We start from the raw sequence: 15062 nt of genomic DNA on the forward strand, positions 1-15062 counted from the left end.
AAGAGGTGAATGGGCGGTCAGAATTATTCTTGTGGACAAGAATTAATCTAGTGCGTTAGTGGGCACATCTGAACGCAACTTGCGTTCCCTCTCCCCTTTTTTCTCTTTTTTTTTTTTTGGCTGGTACAGGGGAGACAGGTATTCTCACTACTATAAATACCTGTCTTCCCAGACCTATTTCTCTACACTTGAAAAAAAGCTCTCAAGCTCTATAAATACTCTGAGTACGTATCTCTATAAGTGCAACTGAGTTACGTGAGTACTTCTGTGTGAGCCAGTCGAAAGCTCCCGGGTTAAGACCGCACAGTCTCCGGATATAAGCTTTTAAGGCAGTGTCCTGCACACGTCACAGAAACTATCCTAAACATATCCCAGCCTATATCAATCGTAGTCCATATAAACCTACGACATTTTTATAAAAACCACAACAATTAAAAGCTTATATATAAAATGAAGATGTCGTCCCTCCTTTCCAAGCCCGCCACTAAACTCTCGAAGATCGAGCCGTTGAACGGTATAAATTACCGAAGGTGGGCTGTGAAGATGATGGTGCATTTCGAGACGCACGAGGTTGACTACGTGCTCACCAGCTGTCCTTTCGGTCAAACCACTGCAGCAACGACTCCAACAACACCAACACCAGTCGGAGATGAGATCGAGATTGCTTCGACCGAAGACACAATTCCAGATCCGGTGACACCAGATCCAAAGACGTCTGCGCCCGCAAAATCGTCTGCAACAAGTCAAGACGTTCGAAACAAGTTCGAACGTGATAATAAAATGGTAAGAGGCATACTGCTTCAATACATGTCTGATTCTCTTCTGGATATTTATGCACCTCACAAGTCCGCGAAGGCAATCTGGGATTTGCTACAAAAGAAATACGGGTCAGATGATGCAGGCCGGAAAAAGTATGCTGTTGCAAGTTGGTTAAACTACAAAATGGTTGACGGTAAGCCTATTATTGATCAAGTTCATGAGTTCGAAAATTTAATTGGGGATTTAATAACCGAGGGGATTCCGGTAAGCGACACATTGCAAACTTATGCTTTGGTTGAAAAATTACCTGAATCGTGGTCTGAATTTCAAAATAAAATGAAACATGAACCAAAGTTAAGTACATGGGAAGAAATGGTGAATCACATAAACATCGAAGAGGCGTTTCGCCTAAGACAAAGGTCAGTTTCCTCTCCTGAAAATTTAAAGGCTAACGTTATAGAAACAAGTGACAGGTCAAAAAGTGCAAACAATGGTAAAAATAAAGGTTGGCAGAAAGGCATGAAAGCAAACAACTCTAAAAACTTCAAGGCGAACAGAAACCAAAAATCAGGGAAAGGAGGTGGCTGTTATGTCTGCGGCAAACATGGCCATCGTGCAGCGCAGTGCTACCACAAGAAAGGTGGATTTGATCAAAAAGGGAACCAAGGAGGACCAAAAAGCCAAGCAAATGTGGTGGAAGATTCTGAAGTTGTAGCAGCCGTTGTAACACTAGAAGCCAACGTTATAGAAGACTCCGAAGAATGGATCGTGGACACTGGAGCGTCACGCCATTTTTGTTCAAACAAGAGTCTTTTCAAGAATTTTCAAGCAATTGCTCGAGGGCAAGGTGAACAAGTTTTTATGGGCAATGATAGCGTGGCCGAGGTAAGAGGTAGTGGTACCATAGAAATAAAACTATGTTCAGGAAAAAAATTGTTTTTAAACAATGTAATGTATGTTCCCTCTCTGCAAAGGAACTTAGTCTTGGGGCCTTTATTAGTGAGGGCCGGGATTAAGTTAGTGTTTGAATCTGACAGAATGATAATGACTCGTAGGGGGGATTATCTGGGGAAAGGTTACATGCGTGGGGGGCTTTTTGTGTTACCTTTCATTTCAAACAAAAACAATGCAATCAACATGAATAATGTGGCCAGTGGCACTGGCAGTTCTGCTTATATTGCTGTTTCGTTTGACATGTGGCATGCTAGATTAGGACACATTGGTGTTAAATGCATGAATAGACTAAAGAACATGAACTTGCTAGCTAATGTAACAAATGACACTATAACACAATGTGAGACTTGTGCTGAAGCAAAGTTCATTAAGAAACCGTTTACTTTAGTTAAGCATAAAACAACATGTGCTTTAGAGTTAATTCATTCTGACTTAGCAGACTTTAGAAACACGAAATCTAAAGGTGGAAAAAGGTATTACATATCCTTTATTGATGATTTTACTCGCTTTTGTAAAATATATCTGCTAAGAACTAAGGATGAAGCCGAAGATAAATTTGTTATTTTCAAAAATGAAGTTGAAAATCAACTAAGTATGAAAATAAAAAGATTGCGTTCAGATAGGGGGGGTGAATATGAATCTGCATCCTTTAAGTCGTTATGTGAAAAACATGGAATTATCCATGAAGTGACTGCCCCTTACACCCCTCAACAGAATGGCGTAGCCGAGAGAAAAAACCGAACTCTCAAAGAAATGATAAACGCCTTTTTGTTAAGTTCGGGAGCTCCCAATACACTTTGGGGAGAAGCCGCGCTTACAGCGAATCATATCCTGAATAGAATACCCCACAAGGGGTACGATAACACACCTTATGAGATGTGGAAAGGATACTCCCCAAATCTGAAATACTTCAGAGTGTGGGGGTGCCTAGCGAAAGTTGGGCTTCCCTCGTTCAAAAGACCTAACCTTGGGTCTAAGACTGTGGATGCAGTCTTTGTTGGGTATGCAGAAAAGAGTGCAGCCTACCGGTTCATGCTATTAGAAAACCGGTCCATATGTGAAGCCAGGGAAGCTGAGTTCTTTGAAACCATCTTCCCCTTGAAAACCCCTAATAGGACCGAATCGCTTTCGGTTCCATACTCACAAATTGAGAGTGAGCCTGAACAACTCAGGAGAAGCAAGAGACAACGCACTGAAACTACCTTTGGTTCAGACTTTATAACATATATATCTGAGCTAGAAGACTTAAATGAACTTTCTGAGCAGTTCGTGTGTCAACTAGTCTTAGAAGACGAACCAAAGACTTTCGATGCGGCTATGCGCTCAGTTGATGCGGTGTTCTGGAAAGAAGCCGTTCAAAGTGAACTAGACTCAATAAAGTCTAATCACACGTGGGAAATAGTAGAACTTCCCAAAGGGGCCAAGCCTATTGGGTGCAAGTGGATATTCAAAAGAAAACTTAGACCCGATGGGTCAATAGAAAGATTTAAAGCGAGGTTAGTAGCCAAAGGCTATAGACAGAAGTTTGGGGAAGAATACTTCTGTACTTACTCGCCTGTGACAAAAATAGCAACAATAAGAGTGTTATTTGCATTAGCCGCAGCACACAAGTGGACAGTCCATCAAATGGATGTCAAAACGGCCTTCCTAAATGGAGACCTAGAGGAAGAAATCTACATGGACCAACCTCCTGGGTGTGTAGAACCTGGACAAGAAGGGAAGGTCTGTAGACTAGTGAAGTCCCTATACGGGCTAAAACAAGCTCCAAAACAGTGGTATGAAAAATTTCACAAAACACTGTTGGATCTGGGTTACGCGGTAAACAGATCAGATGCTTGTCTATACTCAAAAGAAGTTGAGTCAAGCATAGTACTCATCTGCATCTATGTAGATGACATGCTAATCTTTAGTCTTAATGTCGAAGCAATAATAGAGACCAAAAGGTCTCTTTCTGAAAGATTTGACATGAAGGACTTGGGGAAGGCGGATGTGATACTTGGAGTGAAAGTCATTCAAAGTGAAAATGACTACAAGTTGTCACAAAGCCACTAAACAGAAAAACTGTTAAGGAAGTTTGACAGTTATGAAGTGACCCCGGCTCCAACTCCGTATGATTCTAGTGTCAAACTGAAAAAACACACTGGAGCAGGAGTGGCGCAAGAGGACTATGCGAAATTAATAGGGAGTCTGATGTTCCTAATGAACTATACCAGACCCGACATCGCTCTTGCAGTCAACAGACTCAGTCGGTACACTCATAATCCAAGTGAGGTCCACTGGCATGCATTAAAACGTGTACTACGTTATCTGAGAGGCACCATCGAGTGGGGCCTGCAGTACACTGGTTTTCCAAATATCTTAGAGGGATATTGCGATGCAAACTGGGTCAATGACAGTGATGATGTAAGCTCCACCAGTGGGTATGTATTTACCATGGGCGGAGCAGCTGTGTCGTGGAAATCCACGAAACAATCATGCATAGCCAGATCAACAATGGAGGCTGAGTTCATAGCTCTTGATCTGGCTGGGCAAGAAGCTGAATGGCTGAGAAACCTACTGGCAGACGTGCTGTTGTGGGGGAATTCTGCTCCATCAGTGCCCATTCATTGTGACTCACAAACTGCCATATGTGTAGCAAAAAATAGTTCCTACAATGGAAAAAGAAGACACATAAGAGTCAGACACGAGTCTGTAAGGCAGTTAATTGTGAACGGAGTACTCACATTAGAGTATGTGAAGTCCGAGAGGAATATTGCAGATCCTCTAACAAAAGGACTGAATCGGAAAGCTATCCTTGATACGTCAAAGGAAATGGGCTTAAAATGAGAGGTAAGGAATTCAAGGTGGACACCACTGTAGTGGTCAAACGAAGCCATGAAAAAACTTACGTAAGAAAGTTGAAGGGTATGCTAAAGTACTGATATGTGAACCAGAGTTCAAAACTACCCACTTCTCAAAGAGTTCAAGACTTAGTTCACTCCTGAGAGGTAAGTTACTCAGGTCACTACGTGCCAGTTCAAGGTTACACACTGGCATTAAGGTCAGTCTAGGTGGTATACTCAAACGCCCTGTTACCACACCCCTTGAATGTGTGGGGGATTGTTGGGAATAACATTCAAGAGGTGAATGGGCGGTCAGAATTATTCTTGTGGACAAGAATTAATCTAGTGCGTTAGTGGGCACATCTGAACGCAACTTGTGTTCCCTCTCCCCTTTTTTCTCTTTTTTTTTTTTTTGTGGCTGGTACAGGGGAGACAGGTATTCTCACTACTATAAATACCTGTCTTCCCAGACCTATTTCTCTACACTTGAAAAAAAGCTCTCAAGCTCTATAAATACTCTGAGTACGTATCTCTATAAGTGCAACTGAGTTACGTGAGTACTTCTGTGTGAGCCAGTCGAAAGCTCCCGGGTTAAGACCGCACAGTCTCCGGATATAAGCTTTTAAGGCAGTGTCCTGCACACGTCACAGAAACTATCCTAAACATATCCCAGCCTATATCAATCGTAGTCCATATAAACCTACGACATTTTTATAAAAACCACAACAACAGCGCTACTACACTAGCCAAAGCATATAACAATAAGTTATAATGGCAAGTTAAGACACATAGGCATGAGATATAGCTATGTGCGGGAGCTCCTAAGTTATGGTGTTGTAGCATTGGACTTTGTACGGTCCCGGTTTACTTTAACGGATCCGTTTGCAAGAGTCCTTACAAGGGACATGGTACATCGGAAGGGATATGGAAAGCCTAATTATTTAATTGCAAGTGAAGGAAAGCTCAACTCACGTCAAAGTTATTACGTTAGACCTTGAGTTCAATGTAGATGAGTACTTCATTTTGTGATTGCAAGCATCAAAAGTATAAATTAAAATTTGTATCCCAAGAAAAAGTGATGATTGGTTCTGCATTGTTGTAGGGATGAGTTTTTACTCTTAACTGATCTTTTAAAAAAATGCAAGATGCTGTGCATGATATAAAAGATTAGCCTCTGTGAGCATGAAGTGTGGCCGCTTCAAACAAGTTTGGGCTTTACTTGGTATGTGCTCATTAAAGGATACGGACGCATGGCCATAATAGTGTCAAGTTACAGTGAGTTGTAATGACTGTAAAATTTGTGTGTGTTATATCTACGTTTCTTCAAAGAGATTGCGTGATTCAAAGTTCGTCCATCACTGCAATCCGAATTAATGTAACGCATATAACACTATGTGAAAGTTCAATCTCTAAGACACTTTCATTTATGCATGAGTTTTGGTTTTATCTTGGTAAAGAATTAATTTTACTATATAAATGGAGGAAATTTATATAGTATTGGAGATTAATGTTTCAGATGAACTACCGTGAAAGCTTAAATAATATTTGGAGTTGTGGAGTTGTAAATATTATTTTAGTTTGGTAGAAAGTTAATTAAAATACTGGGAGAAATTTATATAGCTATATGCTTGAGATATATAGCTATATGCTTGTGATATACAGCTATATGCTTGAGATATATAACTATATGCTTGAGAGTATTAATGCATGTTTAGATTTTTTTCATGCGTAAGATTTTAGGGCATTTCGAAGCTATATGCTTCAAAACTACACTTAACATGCTTGGAATATGCTCTTCTATTTATGCATTTTGAAGCTATATGCTTCAAAGTTACACTTAACATGCTTGGTATATGTAGCTGTATGCTTGAGATTATTGAACTACATATATGTATATTATTTATATTTATCCTTTGATTTCATGCCTAAGGAATATATATATATATATATATATATATATATATATATATATATATATGTATATAATTTTGCATACAGTTACTGACTCAAAATAACTTTAATTATTTCTCCAATGATGTATATATCATTCAGGATATATCTTATCTTATGGAAGTTGAGTTTTAAATCACAGCAACTTCCATGTAACTTCTCCAAACAGATATATTTTTCATCTATAAATATTTTGGAGAAACATCTGAAAGGGAGATGCAAAAAACTTGCATTAAACTGAGATTTTCACAGTCTTACAGTTCTTCAGGAAATTCTCAAACAAAGCAACTTGAGAATTTCATTCATCTTCTTGTATCCCAAAAGATTAAATTTTGAACCTTGTTGCTTTTATAGAGGGAGATTTAAAGCTTATAGGAAAGTGATTACACGCCTGAAGATATCAAATGATCCAGTTTTTATTCTCTGTTGTATTCTGTATTATTGTTGTATCTCAAATGTATTACAGATTACAATCCCTTTATCCAACAGTTCAACATTTACTTCTTCACCTTCAACCTACTGTGGTTCAAATTGTGGTTCAACTTAGACCAATTCAGCTGCAGTAGCTTGAAAATGGTCCTCAACTCGGCCCTGACCAAAACCTCCAGCCTCAAGCTATTTTGCTTCTCGATCCTTAAGAGCCTTTGTTATCCACCATCTGAACGATAGAAAACTCCTAGGAACAGACCGAGTGAAGAGAAAAACACGGTCAACATAAAAGACCTGAATACAAATGAAAGGTGTCAGTAATAAAATTTGGTATCTATTACTTTTTCATAAATTGTGTATGTATTAAATCTTACTGTCAGAAAAGGGTGTTTGAACCAATCGCCAACATCTTTGGATTCGTTCATCACATTAATTAAATCACCATATGTGATTTTTAGACCACCCCTGACAACTAACCGTTTTCATTCTGTAAAAAGAGGAAAATTCCCTACCCTTTTCCTCCTCTAAATCTCATCGGCAAAGCACTCCAATTACTGCATTGTTTCTTTGATTTTGCCCGTCGAACTCCAACTGCAACCTCACTATGACCCTCTTCGGCAGGGACCAATTCTAATCGCCTTGATCTTTTGCGACGGGAGCCTAAAGTTACAAACAAATACAATGACATACTTTTAAAGTGAGAAGTTTGAATGCTTAATGTGCATTAATTTGAGTATAGACTGCATTAGACTAAAAAGTTAAGAATTACAACTACAGAGCCTTAGGTGCGTGAATTTAAACCTTAAGGTGCGTACATTTACTACTTAAGGTGCGTGGTTTTAAAGTTTAAGGTGCATAACTTTGAATTACAACTGCAAAATCTTAGGTGCATGAATTTAAAACTTAAGGTGTGTACATTCACTGCTTAAGGTGCGTTGTTTTAAAGCTTAAGGTGCATCACTTTGAATTACAACTACCAATCCTTAGGTGCGTGAATTTAAACCTTAAGGTGCGTACATTAACTGCTTAAGGTGCATTGTTTTAAAGCTTAAGGTGTATCACTTTGAATTACAACTGCCAAGTCTTATGTGCGTGAATTTAAACCTTAAGGTGCGTCAATGTACTGCTTTAGGTGCGTGCTTTTAAAGCCTAAGGTGCATCACTTTGAATTACTACTTCCAAGACGTAGGTGCATAAATTTGAATCTTAAGGTGCGCCAATTAACTATTTAAGGTGTGTTGAATTAAAGCGTAAGGTGGGTCAAATTGAATCATTAATACCTTAGACTAAAAACTTGATAATTACTACGGCCAATCTTAAGGTGAGTGGATTTGAAGCTTAAGGTGCATAGTATTAAATCCTAAGGTGCGTAGATTTAAACCCTAAGGTGCGTGGATTTAAAGTAAATTGTATAAACAATCAATTGACTACAAAGCACAATAACACAATCACAAACACATCTAAAAATTATTAAAATCATAAAAACTAAGATAAAAAACACCAAAACACCTAAAAACTACGATGATGCAATCCTTTACTTAATAATAACACGGTATTTTGATGAATAGGTGAAATTTACCTTGTATAGCCGACGTCGGTTGCGCCTATTGGGTTACATTCTATTCAGAAACCATTGATGTTGTGTTTTACTTAATGCTTCGCGTCGCGTATATTATGTTGATATTTAAATGGAAAAGAAACAATGAGAGATACCAGCAACAGAGGAAAACACTTTGACGGTAATAATGTTACCGGTAATAATAATACTATAATAACGCTATAAGAGAGTAACAATAGTTGTATTGCTCTTGTCTCGGTATAGAAAATACAGTCCCCCTTTGCTAGCTGAGAAGAGCCCATTTATACTTAGAGTCCTAACGGTAACAACATGGGACATAAATGGGGAGCCTAGCCTTTAATTCTCTTTCATCAATGGGGGCTTCAATGCTGGCTTCAATGACAGTAAAGGTGGCCTGTTGGAATTCCGAACCGTTGGAGTTCTGCCCGTTGGGTTCCCATGTGATGCTGAGTCAGATGCCCATTTGTGATCCGGGTCGGGTGCCAGCCCTATTATCCTGTCACCGGTCCCCCCTACTCCTGAGTCAACGGATGTGTTTGAGTTGACTAGGGAGTAAGACTGAATTTGCTTGATATCGTGCAGAATCCTGGTTGATCCCGAGTATGTGATTTTATTTTCCAAATCACACATGAATTTTTTTTTATGCTGGCCGAGACGGGCTGCGGCTTAGGCAGGCCGAGGTGCGTGCCGCCAGCGGATCACGGCCTAGGCGTCGCCTCGACCGATCGTGGCCGAGGCGTGCACCCCGGCCGATCGTTCGTGGCCGAGGCGTCGCCTCGACTGCTCGTGGCCGAGGCGTCACCTTGGGCGATCGTGGTTGAGGCATCGCCTCGACCGACCGTGGCCGAGGCGTGCGCCTTGGCCGATCGCGGTCGAAGCGTCGCCTCGACCGATCGTGGCCGAGACGGGCTCTGGCCTTTTTTTTTTTTTTTTACGGACAGACTGAGGCGCCGCCCCGGGCAGTGGCTGAGACGCGGGCCTCGGCCTGGCCGAGGCATGCGCCTCAGGCCCCCGGCCGAGGTGCTGCCTCAGTCAGTGGCCGAGGCCTGCGCCTCAGGCCCCGTCCGAGGTGCTGCCTCAGCCGGTGGCCGAGGCGTGCGCCTCAGGCCCTAGGCCGAGGTGCTGCGCCTCGGCCAATCGCCGAGACGCGTGCCTTGGCCTAGCCGAGTCGTGCGCCTAGCGGCTTTTTTTTTTTTTTTTTTTTTGGATCGAGGCGTCGCCTCGACCAGGAGGCCTAGGCGTCGCCTCGACCAGAAGGCCGAGACGTGCGCCTCGGCCTGTGGCCGAGACGTGCGCCTCGGCCTGTGGCCGAGGCGCTGCCCGGCCCCTTTTCTTTTTTTTTTTTTTTTGGCCGAGGCGGACTTCGGCTCTTCGGCCGAGGCGCATGCCTCGGCCAACCCGTGGCCGAGGACTCGGTTCTCTATTTTTTATTTTATTTTATTTTATTTTATTTTATTATTATTTTTTTTTTTACAATGCGGCGTCGACCGGCTTTTGGTTGATCGAAGGTGGTGTTGAGAACCTTTTATTTGAGCAAAGTAACCTGGGCAGACCATGATTACAAAATATTGTTTACAGGTCTGGGCGGACCATGACTACAAAGTATTACTAATAATATCTAACTAAATGTTCTGAGCTCCATACCCGATCGATCATCCTTGCAGATGGTGTGGACTTGTAGATCCTTTCTGCCAATCTTTTTGCATGCTTTTACGTAACAACTGCGGGCTGCTCGCTGGTCTCCTAGATAGTACCCGATTCGGAGTATAGAACTTCATACACAAGTGTTCCACCGACACTATGGCCTTGAGGTCCTCCAGTGCCGGCCTCCCCAATATGATATTGTGCGCACAAGCGAGTCTTACCACGATGAATTCTACGTCAAGTTTGCGAATGTTAGGGCTCGTGCCTATCTCCACTGGTAAGACCACTGACCCCTCTGTCTCCACTGAATCACCCGTAAATCCAGAGAGTGGGGTACGTACTTCTTTGAGCTGGTTCCTAGGTATCCCTAACTTGGTGAAGGCATCGTAATACATCACATTGACTGAGCTTCCTGTGTCGATTAAGATGCGGTGGACCATGACATCGTTGACGTCTATCTTAATCACCAGGGCGTCACGATGGGGAAACGGGCCCTCTGGGAGGTCATCATCATAGAAGGTGATGGCCTCCTGTCTCTGTTTCTTTTCTCTAGGAAGACTCACCACTTCTCCCACGTATAGCTGCCGACTCCACTTCTTTCTTTCCGCGGGCGTATCGCCCCCTACGGGTCCACCATAGATAAAGTGTATGGTGTGCTTCTTTTGTCGTCTGGGCGCCACCTTGGTTTCTTTCTCGCTATCATTCTGCTCAGATATTTGGTCGTGGTCTCTTTTTTTGGCGTTCGAGGTGGACGGCTCGGTGCCATCCTCATTCCTCCAGACATTTTTTGGTGGATTGTGTTGCGGCTGTTGCTGCTGCTTGGATCGCTTGACAAAATGTCGGAAGTAGCCATGTTGGATGAGTTCTTCTATTTGTCTCTTCAAAACGTGACACTCATCCGTATCGTTGCCGGCTTACCTATGAAACCTGCAGTACTTTGTTTGGTCTGCCTTTGGGGAGACCTTCATGCACTCCTCGGGGAATTCTACCATTCCCATCTCCTCAGCTTGCTTTAGAATGACACTGACGGGATCGGTAAGAGGAGTTAGATTACGCAAGGGGGCCAAGCGAGGTTGTTCGTGGTCTCGGCCTTTCCCTACGGTCGGGTGGTTCGAGAGTGGTGCCTGGCTGGGCGGGCCCGCTTTCCCAGGCTTCCCACCTTTCCTTCCATCCTCTTCATCCTTCTTCTTCCTGTCGACGTCCTCTGCTTCGGCATAGCGGCTAGCCGTCCTTATCAGATCTTCGTAAGAGCGGGGGTGGTGGGCGTTCAACTGCTTGTGGAAATACCCTGATCTTAAGGCATGGATAAATATCGAGATCGCCGCCTTGGAGTCGAAGTCGTAGACATTATTAACTTCCTTTTTCCATTTTATCAGGAAGTCTTTGAGGCTCTCGCCTCTATCTTGCTTCACTACACAGAGGTGAGAGAAGGGTTTCTTACGCTGTATGCTACCGGAGAAGTATGTCAGGAAGCTCTTGGACAACTCCCCAAAGTTTTGGATCGACCCATCAGGGATGGTGTTGAACCAGTCTTAGGCCGCTCCATCCAGGGTGGACAAGAACGCTCAGCACATGATGGCGTCCCCTGCCCTGATCATTACCATAGCAGCCTTGTACCTCGTCATGTGGACGCGTGGGTCAGTGACCCCCGTGTACTCCTTGATGGCGGGCAACCTAAAGTCCCTCGGCAAAGGTACGTCCATGATGCTTGGGGAGAATGGTGTTGTCATCTGTACCTCGGGTTCCGGCGACTGCTCCCGTGCCTCCACCCTTCTTGCTAACTCCTCGATTCTTCTCTGCAGCCTCTCGACCAGGGCCGACTCATCAGGGTGCCGGCTGCCGCTCCTCCAAGTGTCAGTGTGGAACCCGCTCATCAACGCGTCGCTTCCCCGCCGAGTGTCGTCGCGGAGCCGGCTCTTCGACGCGTCGCTCCTCCAAGTGTCGACGTAAGGCCGACTCATCAACGTGTTGGCGTGGGGTCGGCTCCCGAGACTCGCCCACCTCCTCTGTGGGTGATCTCTCGGCTTCTCTGTTTTCGTGTTGGCGAGGACCTCTGGTAGAGGATCCCTCGGCCCGTGATCCTAATCTTTGCCGCACGGGCGCCCTTTGTCCCAATCGTTCGGGTGCAGATTGGGAAGGGCCTGGTTGTCATCTGGCCGGTCCACTTCTTTGGGTCTCCACCCTTATTTCCTGGGGCCGCGACGGGGGCACTTGGCCTTGCAGTTCCACCGCCACCTGATTTAGCGCCGCCGTCACTGCTTGCTGAATGACATCGGCGGTCGCCTGGAGGTTCACGGCTTGGTTCACCCCTCCATTGTTGAGTTGGTCTCGAAAGTCCCCTCCATTGTTGAGTTGGTCTCGAAGGTCCCCTGGCCTCCCATTGTTGAGCTGTTCTCGGAGGTCCCCTCTGCGATTGTTGGTGAGTTGGTCCCGGAGGTCACCTAAGGCATTGCCATTGTTCACGTTGCGGGAACTATGGGAGCTGCGGGACACCATTCTTTCAAGCTTGTTGTTGAAAGAGGAATGAGTTGTGTGTGTCGTAGCCTGCTTGAGTTCGGCTCTCAACGAGAGCACCAATGACGGTAATAATAATACTATAATAACGCTATAAGAGAGTAACAATAGTTGTATTGCTCTTGTCTCGGTATAGAAAATACAGTCCCCCTTTGCTAGCTGAGGAGAGCCCCATTTATACTTAGAGTCCTAACGGTAACAACATGGGACATAAATGGGGAGCCTAGCCTTTAATTCTCTCTCATCAATGGGGGCTTCAATGCTAGCTTCAATGACAGTAAAGGTGGCCTGTTGGAATTCCTAACTGTTGGAGTTCTGCCCGTTGGGTTCCCATGTGATGCTGAGTCAGATGCCCATTTGTGATCCGGGTCGGGTGCCAGCCCTATTATCCTGTCACACTTCATCAACGGTATTTTTTGCTTCTTCAAGATCAATGGCTGAGATTGTTTGATGACCATTGAATAAAGGGTTCAGAACCAATGACCTTGTGGTCCAATGGTATCCGGTTGCTCCTCTAAGTGGGAGGGGTTCAGATTAATATAATCGCACCTGATCCTTATATATAAAAGTGCTTGCAAGATGATGTGGCATTAGCCACATCATTATTTATTCTTTTTTTTTAATGCAAATGGGTTTGCAAATTTGCATATTACGAAAATTTGCGAACAAGTTCTACTACATGTACTCCCAAATTCTACTTCCTTACTTTTATTCTATGACATGACAAACAATGATTGGATATTTTCATTATGTGGGTCCCTGGAAATGTGTCTACATCAAGAATTTGTGAGAGGAAGTAGAAATTGGGAGTAAGAAACAAGAGTACATGTAACACCCCTGATTTTCCATACCAATTTAAACCTTAGACATGCAGATAATTCTAACCATAAAAGCATACACAGCGGAAGACTTAGGCATGAAATAGATGGAAAACGTAGAGTGTTATGCCACGCTCACACAACGGTGAACGCATAGGCGTAAACATCTGCAACATAATCTATCAATTCAAAAGCAAAGTCAACAACATAAAGTCTAGAGTCTAATCAAAGTCACGCAGGCCTAACCATCACAAGGAAAAGGGATCTACACTAACTGTCTCTAGACCGCGCTCTCATCTACTCAGCACCTGAAAGAAACACATAGATATATGGGACGACGCCCAGTCAGCGAATGATGCTGGTAACCCACCAATACATGTGAAATATCATATATAGATAGTTTATACATACAAAATCATTTGCGAAACAGGATATAGTATATATCAATTTTAAAGCCAAGATAGAAGTCAAACACAAGACTCTTTGCACTCACAATAACGATAAGGGAGCACATCCCAAGACATCAAGAAGTACAACGACACACAAGAACGGCTCAAGGCGTACTCTACCATCACTCAGTAGAATAACACCCGACATGCACAACACAAGATAACAAAAGACACACATTGGCAACACATGCCTTCGCGACATCACTCGTCACGAATAGAGAATTACACAACAATGGCAACACATGCCTTCGTGGCATCACCCATCACGAATTGAGATGCCTTCCTTATGCCCGGTTCCAACCTTATGGCTACCCCCAACCTTATTTCTAGTTCCAACCTTTACCTCCAGGACCCCTGTACACCAAGTCCAACCTTATTCCCCCGAGAACCGTCGTCCCCACTCCGACAATCTTCAACAATACCACCGATTTCATAGTACACGAGGGTACCGATCACACATGGCAACACATGCCTTGGTAACACATGTTACCCTTTAACAAATACGTGAACCTTACACAAAGGCCACAAACTCCATAATCGCGTCATGGCCACCACGAGGACCACTGCCGTACCTTGGTGACTAATGTCCCATACCATTAATCGTGCAATCAGGGTACAGCCACACACACCACACCATCATAGGAATCAATCAACGGATCACAACGAAGATATGAAACCATACTCAACAAGGAAAGGATCACAATCCGACTCCAACGATGATTAACACAAGTCATCATCCACAATAGGAAGGGACAAACAACACACACGCTAGCATTTAAACACCGAACTAGCATGCTTATCAAACGGGTAAACCAAACATAGTTCCGAAGAACACAAAGACTCACCATGGTTCAACGAATCACAATGTTGAACACTTAGCATGATTCAAGACACCAAAACCTACATGGATTCCTACCATATAGTTCTAGACATACGAAACATCAAGAAGACACTCAAATAGTTCCACAAAAGAACATCGGGAAGTCAAAAGACCAAATATCGAGTCAAAAGAATCACGGGGAACAAATCCCCGCACAACCTCATCATGTACCCCGCGAGTGGGCCCACGAGTGGACCCCCACTCGTGGTACCGCCCGCGGGTACCACACCCACATCACCATGTACCCTGCGGGTGGGGCGGCGG

This window comes from Ipomoea nil, unplaced genomic scaffold, assembly GCF_001879475.1.
Source record: "Ipomoea nil cultivar Tokyo-kokei standard unplaced genomic scaffold, Asagao_1.1 scaffold1900, whole genome shotgun sequence".
Taxonomy (NCBI): Eukaryota; Viridiplantae; Streptophyta; class Magnoliopsida; order Solanales; family Convolvulaceae; genus Ipomoea; species Ipomoea nil.